Source organism: Temnothorax nylanderi, unplaced genomic scaffold (genome assembly GCF_030848795.1).
Source record: "Temnothorax nylanderi isolate EJ_2023f unplaced genomic scaffold, tnyl_v1.0 TNYL_tig0320_pilon, whole genome shotgun sequence".
In the NCBI taxonomy this organism is placed as follows: domain Eukaryota; kingdom Metazoa; phylum Arthropoda; class Insecta; order Hymenoptera; family Formicidae; genus Temnothorax; species Temnothorax nylanderi.
This window is the reverse complement of record NW_027249382.1, coordinates 33,647-53,770: the sequence shown is the minus strand read 5'-3', so window position 1 is coordinate 53,770 and position 20,124 is coordinate 33,647. Positions and strand designations below refer to the sequence as shown.

Here is a 20,124-nt window from a genome sequence, read left to right as displayed (position 1 = left end):
GGCTCCAATTACATATCTGCCTTTAACTAAAGTATATATACTTATTTCGGCATAATTTTTTGATGGAAGTTATATGTTTTGAAAACGAAAGTTTTCATACCCACCGTCACTATTTTGCAGAACGTTAATACAGAAAAGTCGCACTGTCACATTGGACCCCGTGGCTCAAGGGAGCCCACACTCCCCTACTTACGCAGTACTATCCAAGTGGAACAAAAAGTCAACATGATATCAAAATAACGTCATATTGATAGTTTAGTGTGTTAATTTAGTATTTTATTAATTTAGTATTTCCAAGATACGTTACGAAAAAGTAGTACTAGCAATCAGTACTCAGTACTGAGTGATCAGTACTCGTAGTATTGACAGTATGAGTATGTTAATACTCATGAATATTGCAGAATGGTCAGTACTGTGCCTATTAGTTTCTTACAGTACTGGCAGTACTATCATGATAGTACTCCGAATATTAATCTGATAAAGTACTGACCACTTCAATACTTTGAAGTACTAATGAGTATTATTGCTTGTAGTACTGCCAGTACTGTAAGCACTGACAGACACAGTACTGACCATTCTGCAGTATTCATGAGTATTAACATACTAATACTCTCAATACTACGAGTACTGATCACTCAGTACTGAGTACTGATTGCTAGTACTACTTTTTCGTAAGGGTAGAATCCCTAGAAATCCATACATATCAAAAAGTTATGACAAGTAAAAATTTACTTTGCAAGGCTCCAATTACATATCTGCCTTTAACTAAAGTATATATGCTTATTTCGGCATAATTTTTTGATGGAAGTTATATGTTTTGAAAACGAAAGTTTTCATACCCACCGTCACTATTTTGCAGAACGTTAATACAGAAAAGTCGCACTGTCACATTGAACCCCGTGGCTCAAGGGAGTCCACTCTCCCCTACTTGCGCAGTACTATCCAAGTAGAACAAAAAGTCAAGATGATATCAAAATAACGTCATATTGATAGTTTAGTGTGTTAATTTAGTATTTTATTAATTTAATATTTCCAGGGTACGTTACGAAAAAGTAGTACTAGCAATCAATACTCAGTACTGAGTGATCAGTACTCGTAGTATTGACAGTATTAGTATGTTAATACTCATAAATATTGCAGAATGGTCAGTAGTGTGCCTATTAGTTCTTACAGTACTGGCAGTACTATCATGATAGTACTCCGAATATTAATCTGATAAAGTACTGACTACTTCAATACTTTGAAGTACTAATGAGTATTATTGCTTGTAGTACTGCCAGTACTGTAAGCACTGACAGACACAGTACTGACCATTCTGCAGTATTCATGAGTATTAACATACTAATACTCTCAATACTACGAGTACTGATCACTCACAAGGAGACTTACGGAAGTGTAACTCACCGATTTTAATGAAACTTGGCATACTTGTAGAACATCGAAAAATAATCGACACGTATTTTTTTATTTCGGCAATGGTGCGAGTTTAAGGATAGAACGTTAGGGATGGTCTCCAAGCATAGACAGAAAACAATCATTTAATTTAGAAGAAAAAATACTTCTAGGGAGGTTTTAGTACAGCTGATTCAGAATCTGACGTCAAAATTACAAAATTTAAAATGGCGGATCCAATATGGCGATTAAAATTACAAAAATTCTTCTGGTTTGAAATGCTCTGCAGTTAGCCAATAAAAATTATAGTTTTCAGGGTTTACTGCGAGAAGGTTGCAGACCGATTTTAAACCCCTTTCTGTACTTATTTTAACGGGATGCTTGATTAAAGTGAGTCCCCTCGCCTCTCACTATTCGGGGTGCTTGATTAAAGTGAGTCCCCTCGCCTTTCACTATTCGGGGTGCTTATTTATAGTGAGTCCCCTCGCCTCTCACTATTCGGGGTGCTTGATTAAAGTGAGTCCCCTCGCCTCTCACTATTTCAGAAATTTATATATCCTCAATTTTTATAATTATTAATTTATTGAGAATAATTTTTACAGTAATGATATTCCGTAAAAAAGTGTGTAATGCATAAAAATTTCTTACACCACGCACACCTTATTACGGCAATAACTGTGCACAAATCGCAAAATGCTGCACAATCTTGGAAACAAAATTTTACGGGATTTTCAAACTCAGGTGGTTTTTCTTCCAAATAACCGCTTTTGTACCACGCATAACTAATAAGATTAGAAAATCTGGGAGAAGAAAACTGATTATGAATCAGTGATTGGATCTTAATTATATTATTACGGAGAAGTAATTTATGTTATAGTTGTAGAGAATGACTGTTGAAAGCTCGTCCCCGCAGGTGCGGAACGCGTGATCGAATATTTCCGAAATAATATTTGTTGAAAATTGACGATTGGAAAGTGAAAGCAGGATTGTTCTCGAACGCTCGAAATGCCTGGAAACGCGTATATTTACGTTTCTCCTCTTTTCCTTTCTTTTCTCGAGCAAACGGCTCGCAGGTGCGAAGCGTGTAACAACCGCGTGATCGCAAGTATTTTGTCCAATAAAATGGTCGCTAGGCAGTTTGGAGCCAATAAGTCGATTTATCGTCACGACATTTCCAAAAGGCATAACACGGAGCTTCGGCCGCGATCGTTTGCTTGCTCCTGCCGGGAGAGCAGTGAGCCTTTAGAAGCGAGAGCGACAGGTCGTGTGTAGGAAGCCGAACAGTTACTACTGTACAAATAAAAGGTAGCGCGTAAACTTCTGTGTAATAATCTGTTCTGATAATTTACGCCGAAATAAAGTCTTTACCAACGACACTACAATCGAAATTGTGGACCTCCTACCCACGGTCGCGGAGAGACTCCGACCTTCGACAACATTCCGACGCGTACCGGGCGGACCGGCATAACAGATACGAAACAATGACAATGTCAGAAAAATGTCTCAAGAAGTTTTTCCACGGCCTAAAGAAGAACACATCAAGAGGCTGAATCCTACCAGTTGTTCCTGCAGGAAGGGTTTCTATTTTGAGGTACTCTTTTGTTCTTAAAATAGGTTCAAAAGTTGATGAATTTTGACCACTCCACGAATCTAATACCAAAATGGACTTTTCATTAGACGCTGGGAGAAAAACTTCTTGAAACCATGATCTCACAAGACTTGATGTTAATTTTCCCGAATTGGATGCTTTCACAAGGACATTTTCAGATTTAAAGAGGTTGTTTAGGACTATAGGGCCAAATGTTCCATTCTTTTCCTGCAAAACAATTAACAAAGGTGATAACAAAACACCATTTGCAGAAATTAAAGGCTGTACGGTGTAGCTATGTGAGTCATAGAATTTATTGACTGTGCCAAACTTTCTACTGTTTGTGTCCCTTTAAACGCTAGAGTACGTCCCGTGTGCATTTCCAAATTAAACCCTGATTGATCAGAGTTAAAAATATTTTCTTTTTCAACTAACAAAATTTGTTGCTTCACATTCTCTACAAATTCATTGGCACTGGCTTCTAACTGATTTTTATTAGCTATAGATTTCTGCGTTACGAATTTGTTAATTTTCCTGGAAACAATGCCATGTCTATGTTTGAATTCGTTCACCCACTTTACAAAAGCTGTAAATAAATTTGATGACAAAGAAACTTCATCTCGTGCTTGCAGAGCCCACTTACGAATGTCTAGATCGTGTACTGTTACAGACTTTTCTACAGATTTTTTAAATTGATCTAAAACAATTTCAGAAATTTTTTTTAGCTTTTTCAGTCGATTTCCGCCACGTGCGATCTGTTCTTCCCACCTATATAATTGGCACTTCGAAGTCAATCGTTTAAACCTTATTTTAACTGTTTCAAATTTTAATTTACGTTTTTTCCCCGATTTCCAATACTCAACAGCCTTTCGCTTATATTCTTCATCAATTTCTTTGTCTTCACATTCGTGTAATTGGAAATTTGAGTTTGTTTCTATTTCAAATGTATTGTCATCGCTGTCTTCAATCGCACATGGTTCTGATTGTATAATCAAATGATCTTCAAATTGTAAAGTATCATGAGTTTCTATAAATAAGGAATTGTCAATTGAATCCTTAATCAAAATTTCAAGCTGTGAACTAAACGCTCTCTCATCTTCATTTATAGAGGATTCGAAATTATATTCGGGTTGTTTAAAAGCTACTGTCAAAAGTTTTAAAATATTTTTAGGATTTATTAACATATTGTACAAAGAAAAGAAAGAAATCAAAAAAACGAAAAATATAATGTGATGTTTGATATAATGATGAAAAAATGTGATGTTTTAAGAGAAAAATATCTACCGAAATTAAATTTCACAGCGTGTAGTTTATAAAACTTTTAAATTTAAGTACTTGAAAAACGGGGATTGGACTGCCGAATGCAGCTCTCACAGTTATCACTACCAACTTCGATCAATGCTCGTAGGGAACAAGGATAAGAAGCGGGAAGATTTATATCTAATGACTAGGGCCCGGACGTTCGGGCACGGAGGCCGGGCACGAGCCGAGAACCGCTGCGCGCTCGTGTGTGCGTTACGTGACGCGATCCTATCCCCTCCACAGCCACGGCTATGTAGCAGAAACCTAAAGGATCTCGCGAAACTCGCCCCAACAGAACCGCTGCTCGCTCGTCAAACATCGAGTCCGATCGCCGAGCGCCGGAGCGTTGTAATATTGTAATTTGTAATATTTTAAATATTATTGTGTCTCCGAATCTCAAAGTAAGTGATTCTAAAGAGTAATGCATGCTGATCACGAAGTTTTTTTATTTTCATTGATTTTTAATACTTTATGAGGGGGATAAGGATTAAAATATATTATACGAAAGATAAAAAAGACTTTCGCGAATCGTTTTGGTTTAGGAAATAAGTATGGATAGGATCGGTTTAAGCAATAAAAACCTCTCTGCAATGTCAAGCTTTATTATCCTAAAACCATCGGGGTTCTTCTTAGCCGTGCGAATAATTTAGTAAAATATGTGATAGAGTGCTGAGTGAAATATAATCCATCTTCGTCTATTTTACAAGATCACAATATCCATAAGAGACCTGCAAAATAAATGTACAAGATTAATTCTTGATGCGCGCGTTGTTTTTTAACAGTGGAACTACCAATGATTAACGTATGTATATCTATTTCTACTATTTTAATGTACTATATAAGGTGTCCCAAAAGTCCCGAAACGGTCAAATATCTCGAAAAATATGGAAAATATGGAAAAACATTTAAGGCAAAAGTTGTAGGGTTTAAAAAGATCTATTACTGACCTTATTAGTTTGACCTAGTGGCGTCGTTAAGGTCAAACTGATGAGGTCAGTGAATAGATTTTTTTAAACCCTACAACTAGTTTTCGTAAAAAAGGTTTCAACACTTTTTGTGCACCCTATATATATATTATATGTAGGGGAGAGGGGGGCACTGTAGGACACTTTTTTTTAAAGCTCATATTTTTTTCAATTTTTAAAAAATTGGTTCTTTAACATATTTATAAGTTAATTTGGTTGTTAATGCTCGATATAAACGTATAGAAAAATAAACACATTTGAGAGTAGTGCGTTATTTTTATTTTAAAAAAAAGTGTTTCTTCTGTCCTAATCTGCCTCCCTAGAGGGGCAGTTTAGGACGCCGCTGGGGCAGTTTAGGACTGATAATAAAAAACCGAGATAATTCTTGTTTTCTTTATTTATTATACTTATTTACTGAAAATAATAAATATTTTGCTAGGCAACAGTCTTTCTAAAGTTTCTTTAGAAAATATTAAAGTATTAAAATTATTAACTTTGTAACAAATTAAAAAGTAAAAATTTAACAAAAATATTTTTCTTAGATACGTAACAAAAGAAAATTGAGATCAGTAATAAACTTAAAATTAATCAGGGAAGTTTAAAACTAGAAAAATTAAATCTGAATGTTATCATCCCTGCAGTTCTCGAGGTGCTACCTGCATCGTTTAATGGTGGCAAATTGGCCAAGATATCCATAGCAGTCACTGGCCATTTATCCTCCTTTTCAGGAAAGAAAAATTTGTAAAATCCTGGTTCCTTCTTCAAAAAATTAACAGTGAAAACGTTTAAATTTTTTTCTTCTACTCTGCCAACAAAAACCAAGGACAAGTTATTTTTTTTAGATGAACATTTCACTAAACAAAAATCTCCAGGATTAAACTGTCTACGTTAAATCTTCTGTATCCAACAAAACATCATCTTCATTTGTTAATTCCAAATCGGTGTCATTAAAGAAACAATCACTTTCTTCTTCCGTATCTTCTGGATTAGAATCTTTCTTTGAAAGTTTGGCTCTTTTTGCTTTTGATTTGTGTTGTCTTTGCGGAAAGTCCTGACTTTTTTAATGATCTTTTCTATCGTTCTACGTGTTCTGCTTCTATTGCTATTTTTTCATGCGTATTCGTCAAAATGCGTGATCTTCCCTTTCTTCTACCCCTTGACCCTTTCTTTCGCGGAGGTGCTTGAGGAAAAGGTCTTATCATTTCAGGTGAACAAATCGGTTCGGGTAATATAACATTTTCAATTAAAGTTAGTGGCTCTCTATTTTGGACAGCTGACCCACTAGCTTTCGGTAGCGGTTGTTTTGCTGGCATTTGAGTTCGATTACTGGTATTTGAGGACTGTTTACCTACAGCGTTCGGTTGATTATTATTTGAAGATGCTTGGTCAACTGTAACAGTAGTCTCCGTAGTGGAAATTTGTTCGAGGGCACGATTTGTCACCTCTGCACATTTGAAGTCGTCATTCGTGAAAACATTTCTAGAAAAAGGGTAGATACCAGGTTTTTTTAACCCTGAAGTAATATTATTTGGAGTGAATGATGCGTTGTAAGCAGATGTCACTATACCGGCCAAGTCATGAATTGTTATGGTCTTCCCCGAGTGGTTTAACAGCCAATTGTTTTGAGAGACAGAAAGTTTTTGTTTAAAAGGCCCCATGACTGAAACATCGAGAGGCTGAAGCCTATGTGTGCAATGCGGGGGAAACGTGACAGAACAATGCCATTATCTCGACAAAAATTTATGGCGTCTATAGTGCAGTGGCTTTCATGGTTATCCAGCAATAACAGGATCATGTCTTCTTTGCTGCATCTTGTGTACTTTTTTAAGTGTTCCAGCACTTTCATAAACAGTGTCCCTGTCATCTATCCACTAGTGGGGCTATTAGCAAAGCCGATACAACCATTTGGACCTCCTGTGAGCATATGTTCATGGAATCTTTTTCAAAAAAAGGTAAAAAAAGGCGCCAAGTACACGCGCAATGTATGTTGTAAATCCAAAAATCCTAAATAGTAATAGCTTTATTTCTCCCTAACAAAATAATTCACAAAATTGCATTACCTAACTCAACCCAAATAATATGTATTTCAAAAAAAGATGTGAAATCTTTAAATTGCGCCAATGCAAAGAGAATATATACATATTGCTTTGAAAAATAATTGTTGCGCAACTACTATTAAAAAATAAAACTCAAGTGGTACGTATCTTTGTATTCCCATTCAAGGGTCTTCTCATTCCAACCCAAGTTTTAATTCTTTTTAACAAAATTATAATATTACAAAGAATTATTTTAATCACAAAGAATTAAAGAGATAACAGTACAAAATAAAAATATTAAATTAAAATAAAATAAATAAATTTTTCTTGTAAAAAAACTTGGCGCTGCTAGACCTTGAAATTTAATAAAGTACTAAAATTTTGATTGAATTTAATAAAGCACAAAATTTTTGATTAAATAAAAAGCAATAAAAATAATTTAGGGAAGTATGCAGCGGGAGTAAAAAAGCAGCGCCAAGTTTTCTTACAAGAAAAATTTATTTATTTTATTTTAATTAAATATTTTTATTTTGTACTGTTATCTCTTTAATTCTTTGTGATTAAAATAATTCTTTGTAATATTATAATTTTGTCAAAAAGAATTAAAGCTTGGGTTGGAATGAGAAGACCCTTGAATGGGAATACAAAGATACGTACCACTTGAGTTTTATTTTTTAAAAGTAGTTGCACAACAATTATTTTTTAAAGCAATATATATATATATATATATTCTCTTTGCAATTGGCGCAATTTAAGGAGGGTGGTTAGTCAAATCAATTTGATAAGAATTAGTTCAAATTTATGGAAGATATTCGTCTATGGAAATCTGTCGTCCATGCCAAAGTTGAAGATAATTGTCTGCATGGTTGTCGAGTAATTAATTATTGAAGTTATATTCTTATATCTCTCTTACACACGGGCGACACAGCAAAAATGTTACCTAACCTGTAACATAACTCTCGAAAGCAAATTAAAAATGATAAGAATTTAATGAAAATAGGTGCAAATAATTCTTTACATATTTAGGAAGAACTTTCTCGAAGACTGAAATGATTCGTCTTTATAGTTATCAAGAAATTGTAAAAATAAAACAAGACCACATTTATTATTTTCACATTTCAACGTGGATAATAACGTATTTGGGTTTCAATTGTACAAACAACTCTTTTTAGACCATAAGAAACAGCAATTGAATGCATTCCACATATTTATTTGCTAAAATTCGTTTATTTCACGCGACGAAAATCTAACCTACATGCTTTCCTTTTGCCGAGCCGCCTGCCCCGCAGCGGGACGCTAACCAACCTTCTTAAAGATTTCACTTTTTTTTTTGAAATACATATCACTTGGATTAAATTAGGTAACGCAATTTTGTGAATTATTTTGTTAGGGAGAAATAAAGCTACTACTATTTAGGATTTTTGGATTTACAACATACATTGCGCGTGTACTTGGCGCCTTTTTTTACCTTTTTTTGATAAAGGTAATTTTGTACTGATATTATGCATTTTGTACTGTCTTTGTAGAATAACTTCTTGCTCTTTGAACAGACGGAGGAGACATGGGGCCCTATGTTTAATCTCGGACCAAAGTGGACCCCTAGATACCTGGCTTTTTCCGAGAAACTCAGACTGCGGCCGTTTATCTTAACCGTAGGAGGTCTTCGCACATCCAAAAATCCCTTTACTAAGATCATTTCCGTCTTTGTCGGCGAGAGTTGCAATTTTCGCTTTAAACACCACTCTACTATCCTATTAACTACATCTTGTGCTTTTTGCTGTAGGTCCAATCTGGAGTGCCTTTTAATTATAACTATCAAATCGTCAGCATATGCTATTGGCTCAAAGCCCCAAATACGAATGAGATTAATCAAATCGTCAAATATGAGGTTCCAAAGATAAGGTCCAAGTACTGACCCCTGCGGGCATCCTTTCGTGACATGCTTGCGTACCTCCCCGGCACGTTCGACGATTTTGACGAGTCTCTTATATAGGTAGTTTCGTATCAGTAAATACATATTTCGCGGACAATTTCGCTTTTTGAGATTGTCCAGAACCAAAGGCCACCAAACATTATCAAATGCCCCAGAAATATCAAACAGAATTGCAAGTACATATTTTTCCGTTGCTTCCTCTGATAATTCTCTTAACTTTACTATAGCATCTTCAGTGCTTTTCCCTGTTTTGAAACCGTACTGCCTTCCAGAGCAAAGTTCCGGATGATTAAATATATCATTCAGTCTTCCAACCACAACTCTCTCCAGGATCTTACTCATGACTGGCAAAAGACAGACAGGTCTAAATGATTTGACGGATTGAGGATCCTTATCCTGTCCCTTGAGGAGAACACGAACGACGCCCTGCTTCCATCTTTCGGGAAACACACCGAGCTCGAGACATTTATTGAAAATATTTGTAATGGAATTTCCCACAACCTTTACAGCTCTCTTAGCCACTTCCGGATCAATGTTGTCTATCCCCGGAGCCTTCCGATTCTTTGTTTTCCCTGCAGCTGAAAAGATTTCATCGTATGTAAAAAGCGGATCATCTTCAGTGGCCGGAGGCGTCATTGCGGAAAGTCTTATTTGTTGTTGCCATTCACTATCAGTATGACTATCATCATTGGGGACTAATGCCTGCAGGAGAAACTCTCGCGAACTCCTCCAGCCCTCTGTCGATGACCCCTTTTGTTCAATTGTGTTGATTGCACTCTCCACCTTAATTTTATCCGTTTGCAATTTATATATTAGGCCCCAAGGGTCATCTCTTGCAGTTTTTGTTACGAAATCCTTCCAGCTGACCTGCTTGGCCTTAAAAATGCGATTGTGGTACTCTCTTCTGACCTCTCGGTATGCTTCCCGAAGCCTGACTCTTACAGTTTCCATTCTACATTTTTGAAACTTTTTTCTGGCTCTATTTACTTCCCTGCGAAACAACGTCAGCTCGTGCGTCCACCAGGGAACAGACCTGACATAGTATCTCTTTTTCGGCATAGCGGCATTACACGCATCAACGATACTCCTTTCTAACGCAAGAACCGCATCATCCACTGACTCCCCTTCCAGGTCGAGAGCCCTGGTCCGTGCACTTTTCATTAATACTTCATCAAAAAGGTCCCAGTCCGCTTTTGCAATGTGAAACCGAGGCGTTTCTCGCGAGGTTATAGCTGGCGCGCCCATTACCAGTTCAAACGTGATCATATTATGGTCGCCGCTAGCCAACCAATCATCTCTGACTTGCCAATTTTTTATACACCGTACACATCCCATAGTGGCGAGTGTAACGTCTATATTAGAACTGCCGTGAATGTTCTGAAAAGTAGGAGGTTGATTTGCCTCGTTAAGTATTGCTAAGTTGTGCTGTAGAACAAAATTCTCCAGTTCTTCACCTTTGGAATCTAGACATTCGCTATTCCAGAACGGAGAGTTGGCGTTTGCATCCATCCCGATAATCACCTTTTTGCCCCGCAGGGCGATGATTATCTCACTGAGATGATTAATGTATGGTTCGATGCTGTCACGGAACTGGCAATACACGCTTACCAAATACACCTCGTCAATAGCTGTACTAATCTGTATACACGTGAAATGAGTATTATAAAACTGTTTAAGTTTTGTTATCGTGAGTCCTGCATTTCCAACAACGATTCCCGCCTGTATCTTTTCTATATTGGTCCACGGCACTCGACCACAGTCCTCAACACTTTTCACTCTAAGACCAAAACCACGTATTTTCTGCTCGTAGCAGTACGGCTCAGTAGATAGGGACAGTGGGAATCTCGTTAATCCATTCATGCGCGTCACTAATTAGATGACGAGGCATTTGGCTATTTATATCACGCCATCGGCGCGTCTTACCGCTTCGGGACAGTGCGGTTCCTGCTAACAACGGGACCTGGCTGAGCGATCCTGCAGGTTAACGATTGGATTGCTCATTTTTGCAACAGGTTGCCCAAACAGTAAGGATATGAGATCCAGTGTAACTTTCGTTCTAATTCCATCCTATCTATATTGACTGGGCCTATCTAGCACTCTTGGCAAGTCCTCCCGCAGGAGGGAAACCCATCTGACTGATCTGCCGCGGGATTCCTGCGCACGGGCTGGAAAAATTGTGAAGCAGAGTCCCCAACTTGGGGAAGCGGAACTTGGCCGGCTTAGTGTTGCCGTTACCGCGGGGAGCCACGTGGAGGCGTCCGCCCGTACGCCGTGGCGGTCGGTCGCACGGCTCTGCCGCCGTTCGGTGCCCATGGGCATTGCCCATCCGAACGACTCGCATCACTGATGTCAACGGCAAAAGTGCCGGCATAGCTTAAAATTGGGAGTGTAGAAGGCTCCCAAATAAATAAATAAATAAATAAATATTGCATGGGTGGATCAGATCCCAGACCATCGTTAGTGTATAAAAATTACATCAGTGAGCTAGTGCCAAGAGTTTTTAATCAGCAGCATCGCTGTTGTTAAGGCGCAACGGCGCATTATAGTCCATAAACATATGGAAAAGTTCCACTGAGCTCCTGAGCGCTTGCAGTGTTAGCGTTCTCAGCGAGCCTCTGTCTCTAATTTGCAGTTTATGTAGACAGGTAACAGTGTTTCTGGGCATTGCTCCTCTTGTCCCGATAACTATCGGGAGGATCGTACAGTCTTTCGCCCCTAATTGAGCTTTAAGCGGGGCTACGAGGGACGCATATTTAGCGAGCTTGTCCCTTCTACCTCTGTCAAGGAGATCACTATCCTCATGGCAGACTGTGATGTCAACCACAAAGACCCTTTCCCGATACTGTATGATCAGGTCTGGTTGGAGATTCCTCAGATGAGGGTCCTGCAGTCTTGCCTCCTTCGTTACTGCCATTCCACGCTGCCCCAAGACGTGTCGTTCAATGCAGTCTCGAATATCGTTGTGTCGTTTAATTCTACCGGACTTGGTATAAGTACACTGCCCCAGTATGTGGCCTAGCGTCTCAGGCTGCGCCTTGCATTTTCGGCACATGACGTTGCCGGTTTTAGCGACTCTATTGAGCGACACCTTGTTCGCCGCTACATTGGCTCTCAGCTTGAGCGCCGTAATATACCTGGACGATTTCAACAGGTTAGGACGGTATAGCCACTCGTTGCCTATTTTGTCGTTTCTATAGGCTTGCACTCCTTTGCCTTGGGAGGGCAAATCCGCCCATCTCTTCCATTCGTCTGCTTTGGCTTTGAGCTTGTAGCCGTCGATCTGTTTGGTCGACTGTAGTGGCCAGCCCAGTTTGGCTACATGCGCAAAGCGCTTTAGTTTGTTCTCCAGCCCTGACGCTACTACTAGGGCCTGTATTGCCAGGTCGCTATTAGTTAGAAAGCGAAATCCAGCTTTTAGAGTTGCGGACGTTACAACAATTTCGAGCTTCGGAAAGCCCATGCCGCCATCACGTTTGGATGCGTATAGCAGACCATCTGCCGTAGACTGTGGGAGGTGCAGATAGTCTTTCACCGCCGTCCTCAGTGCTTGGTCCATATCTCTTAGCACTGCGGCACTTATAGTGCCCGCGGTGAAGGCGTACAGAAAGTGCGGCAATACATACTGCGCTAAGAGTTCGACTTTTTGGTGAGGCTTCAGGGGTAGCCTTTTAATTCTTGGGAGCGTGTCGCTTAGCCGTGCGATTGCACGCTTAATAACTACTCCTTCCCATGGAGTAATCTGTATGCCTAGGTATTGCATTGACTGCGCAGGGCCGCAGTAGGCGATCTTCTCGCCATTACCGTATATTTCAAGGTCCACCATATACCAGCTATCTTTGGTGGTGACAATACCAAAGGCAACGCACTTCCCAATCGATAGTGCCATTCCCCAACTTGAGAGGAAGCCAACGAGCTCATCCATAAGCCGACTCGCCGCTATTCGATCATTTGCTATTAGAATTATATCGTCGGCAAAGGCCAAGCACGATATGCTAAGGCCTTTCTTAAATTGGAAGCCTTCCATCCTTTCCAGCTTGTCAATGATTAAATCCATACAGATATTAAAGATGAGTGGAGACAGAGGGTCGCCTTGTTTGACACCTCTTCTCAACTCTATGTCGAACATTTCGTTACGACATTTCATGGTCGTTTTGACTCCTTTATACGAGTCCATTATCAGTGCGACCACTTCCTCCGGCAACCCTTGGCTAACAAGGGAAGGGTCAATCCTCGGGGTCACCGATTTTGTCGAAATTTTACTAAAATGTAGTATTGATATAGAAGTGACAAATGCTGTACGGAGACGATGCGCTTCTCAACCGTTGCCGAGAAACCGCGATGTGAATTTTAGCACGCTAGTCCAGTCGCCAGGTCGATTGAGCATTTTTTTCGAGGTTGATAGCTTTTGTTAATGTTTTTTTATGTTTTTTGGGTCGTAGAACAAGAATCTGTAAATAGTTTTTTCGTAAGTCGATGCAATAAAAAGTTATTAACAATTTATTTGTTTAAATTTCCTTAGCGATCAAACTATACATCCTATAAAAAAATAAACTGGAGAAAATTTGTTCCTCTTTTCACGACGAACAAAATGGCGTTTGAATTGTTCCAAAATCTTCATTATTAACGGAAATATTTCAATTTTTAGATAATTACTGCCTACGCGTCGCGGCGTGCGCGCTCGCGCTCAATTGTATCGTTAAAACAATTGAAACTCTGAACTTCCAAAAACACGCCTAAAATTAAAGGAGCAAAACTCATGTGGTACAATTGAGCGCGAGCGCGCACGCCTAGGGTACGCCGCGACGCGTAGGCAGTAATTACCTAAAAATTGAAATATTTCCGTCAATAATTAAGATTTTGGAAAAATTCAAACGCCATTTTGTTCGTCGTGAAAAGAGGAACAAATTTTCTCCAGTTCATTTTTTTATAGGATGTATAGTTTGATCGCTAAGGCAATTTAAACAAATAAATTGTTAATAACTTTTTATTGCATCGACTTACGAAAAAACTATTTACAGATTCTTGTTCTACGACCCAAAAAACATAAAAAAACATTAACAAAAACCATCATCCTCGAAAAAAATGCTCAATCGACCTGGCGACTGGACTAGCGTGCTAAAATTCACATCGCGATTTCTCGGCAACGGTTGAGAAGCGCATCGTCTCCGTACAGCATTTGTCACTTCTATATCAATACTACATTTTAGTAAAATTTCGACAAAATCGGTGACCCCGAGGGTTGACCCTTCCCTTGTAAGTAAAGAATACTTAATAACTGGGTGCGGAAGGCTATCAAACGCCTTGGCAATGTCCACCTGAGTGACAACGATTCCTTTGCCCTTTTTGGCTGTTGCAAGGACTTCATTTAGCAAGTTGATGTTATTATAACATCCCATTTCTGGTACAAAGCCTTTTTGCCGTGCGTTTAGGTGAACCACGTTTCTTAGGCGTTGGTCCATAATACCCCAATACAATCTACTCAGTATCGAGGAGATAGTAATTGGCCTGTAGTTAGCCGCTACTGAGGGATCCTTGCCCTCTTTGAGCAACAGCGTTGTTCTATTGCAGCGCCATGCGCTTGGCTGTTTTAGTGCCAGCATGATTACGTTAAAGATCGCTTGGAGGATGTATCCTCCCTTATTTCTCATCAGATCTCCCTTGCGGAGTCCATCAGGCCCGGCTGCCACCCTCAGCCGTGTAGACCTGAAACGCTTCAGAACCTCCGCACTGGAGATAGGGTGTAGAATTTCTGCTGGGTTATATGGCACCGTGGCCTCTCGCTTCTCCTGTTCAACATCACATCGACCGGGCTTTCCCCACAGCCCTTCGTAGAGCTCCTTGACGCTCTCCACTGATGGACTCACCGATTCACCTGTATTTTGCGCTTGAATGTCCATACCCTCTCTTACCATTTTAGCGAGCATAGCGGGGTTGTTTTTATATAACTCTTGCGTAAGGGCATAGGCTCGGGCTTTGCGTTCGTTTCTACCCGAGAGCCCTTTCCTCCGACTCCGATGCTTCCGGGAATTACCACCTTTCTTCCCAGTTGCAGGGGCGTGGAACAAACTGACCACCAGCTCGTAAGCTGCGTCTACTTCCACCTGCGTTATTGCCTGACCTTCACTCTTCGCCGTCAGGAGCTCGATAACATGCCGTTGTACTTCCAGCGTTTCCTTGGGCTCACTACTCTTGAGCTCCTTAAGCACAGCCGCAATGCTGGCTTGCCTCCAACTCATGGTTGACGTAGACTCCTCAAAGCTGTAAATATCGCCTGGTGTCTCTTCCGCATCCAGGAAAACATCCTCGTTCTCCTCTGCATCAATAAAAACCTCGTCGACCTCTAGTGGTGCACCGCCCACTTGCGGCCTTAGGACACCTGCGTTATTCTTTGACAGATGTACCGCCCCAGTCAAACTCCCCGCCTGGCAGTGTCCTCGAATTGGATCACGCGGGAGTATTAACGGCGATCGGCCGCGAGGCCTCACGCCACTCTGACACGCTTGGCTCTAGAACACCGTGACCGCCGGGGCACGAAGCCCTCGGGGCACGCGCTCCGCCTAACCGAGTAAGTAAGGAAACGATGAAAGTAGTGGTATTTCACCGGCGATGTTGCCATCTCCCACTTATGCTACACCTCTCATGTCTCCTTACAGTGCCAGACTAGAGTCAAGCTCAACAGGGTCTTCTTTCCCCGCTAATTTTTCCAAGCCCGTTCCCTTGGCAGTGGTTTCGCTAGATAGTAGATAGGGACAGTGGGGATAAAGTGTCGCTTCCGAAAGTATTCCTTCGAAAGAAGGAGAAACTGAGCCACGAGAAACCGCAAAAGCATCACCAGAAGATACTGCGGCGATAGACAAATCGAAAGAAGAGATTACAGGAATCGCAGAAGCATCGGTGGGAGCCATCGTCGAGTAACTACGACATCACCAGCACAATCGGCTGCGAAAAAAAACCGCTACGTGTTCTCCAGTGATCGACACCTGGCCGGATCGTCACCCGCGCACAACGGCAGGCTATCCAGTACCGAGACGCCGCGCTACATCGTCTCTTCCACCGAACGTCTCCTGGCGCCGACGTCCTCTGTATGGTGGTAGATTAGCAAGATGCAACGATCCCACGATTTTGAAGCGCGAGGAGTGCGTCGGTGTATTTATGAGAAGAGTGTTTGTGACGAAGATGAAACTGTGACCGGGAAAAAACGAGAGTTATCCATCCATATTGGTACCGCGCGTTTGGTAAGCTAAATCATGTAATTCCGGAAAATTTTCTTTGACTAATATTAGCTGTACTTTATTATAAACTTTTCTTTTGCTAAAGTTAATAAACATATATATTATATATATTATAAACATTTCTAATATAAAAATACCATATATTCGTCGTACTAATTTTATACGTATTTTTCAGGGCTAATCCTAAAAGATTCAATTTTGATAATTTTGGTGACGCTATGATGGCTCTGTTCGAAGTGCTTTTTTTCAAAGGCTGGCTTGACGTGCGGGATGTCCTTATTAAGGCTCTTGGACCTGTAAGTAATTATCTTTTCAAAATTTGGGATAAGAATATTATTTCCATCGTATTCGTCAATATCTTATTGCATTCTCTTTCCAGCTTCACTCAATCTATATACACATTTATATTTTCCTCGGTTGCATGATCGGCTTGACATTGTTTGTGGGTGTCGTGATCGCGAATTACTCTGAGAATAAAGGCACCGCTTTGCTCACGGTCGATCAAAGACGATGGTGAGGCGTCGCATATTTTATCAGCGAATGTCGCGATTTCTATCACGATCTACAGATTGCGAATTTTTGTTGGGATGCAAGTGCGACTTGAAAAAACGTCTGAAGATTGCCCAACCGCTGCATTTACTACCTAGACCGGACGGCAAGATGTTCCGCGCTTTCATCTATGACATCACGCAGAACATTTATTTCAAGAGGTTCATCGCCGCAATGGTGCTCGTGAACAGCGTCTTTCTGTGCGTTTCTGTAAGTTGAACAAAGTAATTTTCAGATACATGAGACCCAATAGATATTTTTCAAGGCCAATCCACTGTCAATAGAATCATGCAACTTTAACGAGCATTGCAAAAAGACTATTTCTTTGAATCATTTGCTTCTTGTCGGTTATTATTAAATTATGGTAAAAGTAAATGTGGCATATTTGCTCGTGTTTAATCTTCCATCTTGCTTCCTGTTCTTTTTTTATCCTGTTCACCCAAAATGGAGACTCGAGGAGAAACACACGGAAGCTTTAGCTACAGTCTCCACGATTCTGACACTGGTCTTCCTCGTGGAAGTAATCATGAAAATTATTGCTTTTACACCACGTGGCTATTGGCAGTCCAGAAGAATCAGATACGATTTGCTCGTGACAGTCGTGGGCATTATCTGGATCATCATACACTGCACGATGCAGGTATATTCAAGAATCCTTTACATCGTACCTTTCTTTCGTCTACCACTCGTCGTTCACTCCCACGGTGTCATTTTGTTTTACTATATTGTTTTCAGAACGATCTGTCCTATGTAATTGAATTTATGGTCGTGATCCTGAGATTCTTCACCATCACCGGTAAACACACCACTCTCAAGATGCTAATGTTGACGGTCGGTGTGTCCGTTTGCAAGAGCTTCTTCATCATATTCGGCATGTTTCTCCTTGTCTTCTTCTAGACGTTAGCCGGCACCATAATCTTCGGCACGGTGAAATACGGAGAAGGCATAGGAAGGTGCGAAAAATATCTACGAGATTTTAAGATGTGTAAATATATATAGAATACACACGCAATGTTTAATATGGATTTTCCAAAATAATACTAAATTTTTCTTTCACTCTACAATATTTCTTCATCTTGCCCTGCCTCTGCTTGGTATATCAGAAGTAATCTCTTTGCAATCTAGACGCGCTAATTTCGAATCACCGGTTACTGGCGTGGCGATGCTCTTTCGCATAGTGACGGGGGAGGATTGGAACAAAATTATGCACGACTGCATGATACAGCCACCCTATTGCACGCCGGCGGATAATTACTGGGAAATGGACTGCGGCAATTTCCACGCTTCTCTAATTTACTTTTGCACCTTTTACGTCATCATCACTTACATCGTCTTGAATCTTTTAGTGGGTACGTATACAACATACTTGTGCAACAAGGAAAGCTTGCACGAAATCCACGTAGATTACAAAAAAGAAATCGCAACAATATATTTTGGGTTCAGTTTTCTACAGTGATTTTATACAAGGATTAAAAATCTTTATTTTCGAACAGCTATTATCATGGAGAACTTTTCTTTATTCTATTCAAATGAAGAAGACGCGTTGTTATCGTACGCCGACATAAGGAATTTCCACGCCGACATAAAGAACACGTGGAACGTCGTTGATAACAATCAGAAAGGTGTTATACCGGTGAAGCGGGTATGGTCTTATCTCGAATCAGAGAATCCTCGTTATATTGACAAAACGCAATCTGTAAGGAGCAAATGCCGACGTTAGCACATTTTAGGTGAAGTTTATCTTGCGGTTGTTGAAGGGCAGATTGGAGACTGATCCGCAAAAGGATCGTCTGCTCTTCAAATACATGTGCTACGAACTGGAACGATTGCACAATGGCGAAGACGTTACCTTTCACGATGTATTTAAGTAAATTCCACAAAAAGGATTGTGAATATAATATTAAACATTTAGCAGCTTCTCAAGTAAAATTCTTAGATGCTCAGATTTCTCAGATCTTTGATACGATAAGACGCGCAGAGTTTCTTCTTTTCCCTTTTACATCTTTCGATCTGAAATTTTCACTATAAAGGACAATATGAAACCTTTTATAATATTTTGAATTGTATTGTCAATACTTTTCTAAATTGAAGAATTTTTTAGTATGTTATCGTACCGCTCAGTGGACATAAGGAAAGCGCTTCAATTGGAGGAACTTCTTGCACGAGAAGAATTCGAGTACATAATCGAGGAGGAAGTCGCTAAGCAAACTATCAGAACTTGGTTACAGGGCTGCTTGAAGAAGATACGAGCGGTGAGGATAATTTGATTTAAAATCGCATTAGGGAAATAATAATCGCTTTTTTTGCAGAAACAAAACAATCTTAACGCCGGGCTTCGTGCTACAAATAATCCGGCTATGCTCACTCAAGATGTAGAGAAGGGTAAAGAGGAGAAAGGCAAGGAAGTTATATTACAATGGGTGGAAATTTCTACAGAATCTGTGCGTTTGATTGAAAGGTTTTCAAGAGCTCTTTAATCGCATTTTGTAAAATTGTGTATTTTTATTTTATATCTTTCCATACAATTATTATACTGATTTGCTTATCTTAATTTTCCACCCATAAAATTTGATTTTTTTTATATGTGTTCGATTAAGTATACTACTCTTTTATCTGTTATACAAAGGAGAAAATAAATCCTTAAATTAATATAAATGATATCTATAGTTCAAACCTGTAAAAAAAGCTTAAAGAAAAAAGAAAAAAGCTTGAAGAATGTGTGCATCAATAAAAAATTTGTGCAATAAAAAATATATGTTTTAATATTAATTTTTCTTTAGAACATAAAAAATTCGTTATTTGTATCTATAATAACTGTGGAGTTATAATTTATGTCTGTTGTATAGATGCATCTCATTGTCAATACATTTATATAGATCTACATGTAATTATTTCAGAGATGTATCTGCATAAAAGATATAAATTTTAACTTTACAGTTATTATAGATACAAATAACTTCGAGCATTATGGCTATTTCAATACTAGATATATAACAGTATTTCGGTAGTATATATATTGCAGTTATATAAATTTTCGGCAATTAATGTAGCAGTTACATTAAATTATAGTATTTTATATAATTTCAATATAATGCGTTATATTGCTGTTATGTCCACACAATGTCAC

The 20,124-nt window shown here is 39.4% G+C and overlaps 1 long non-coding RNA gene and 2 pseudogenes across 1 annotated transcript; 2 read left to right on the top strand and 1 right to left on the bottom strand.

Annotated features, from left to right (window-relative positions):
- Positions 1-1,972: 1,972 nt before the first annotated feature.
- On the bottom strand, positions 1,973-4,164 carry LOC139781174 (uncharacterized; annotated as a pseudogene).
- Positions 4,165-16,958: 12,794 nt separating this feature from the next.
- On the top strand, positions 16,959-18,868 carry LOC139781167 (sodium leak channel NALCN-like; annotated as a pseudogene).
- Positions 18,869-18,870: 2 nt separating this feature from the next.
- Positions 18,871-19,748, top strand: LOC139781176 (uncharacterized). The gene is made up of 2 exons (XR_011720450.1): positions 18,871-19,249; positions 19,307-19,748. It is a non-coding gene; the product is annotated as an uncharacterized lncRNA (long non-coding RNA).
- Positions 19,749-20,124: the final 376 nt, after the last annotated feature.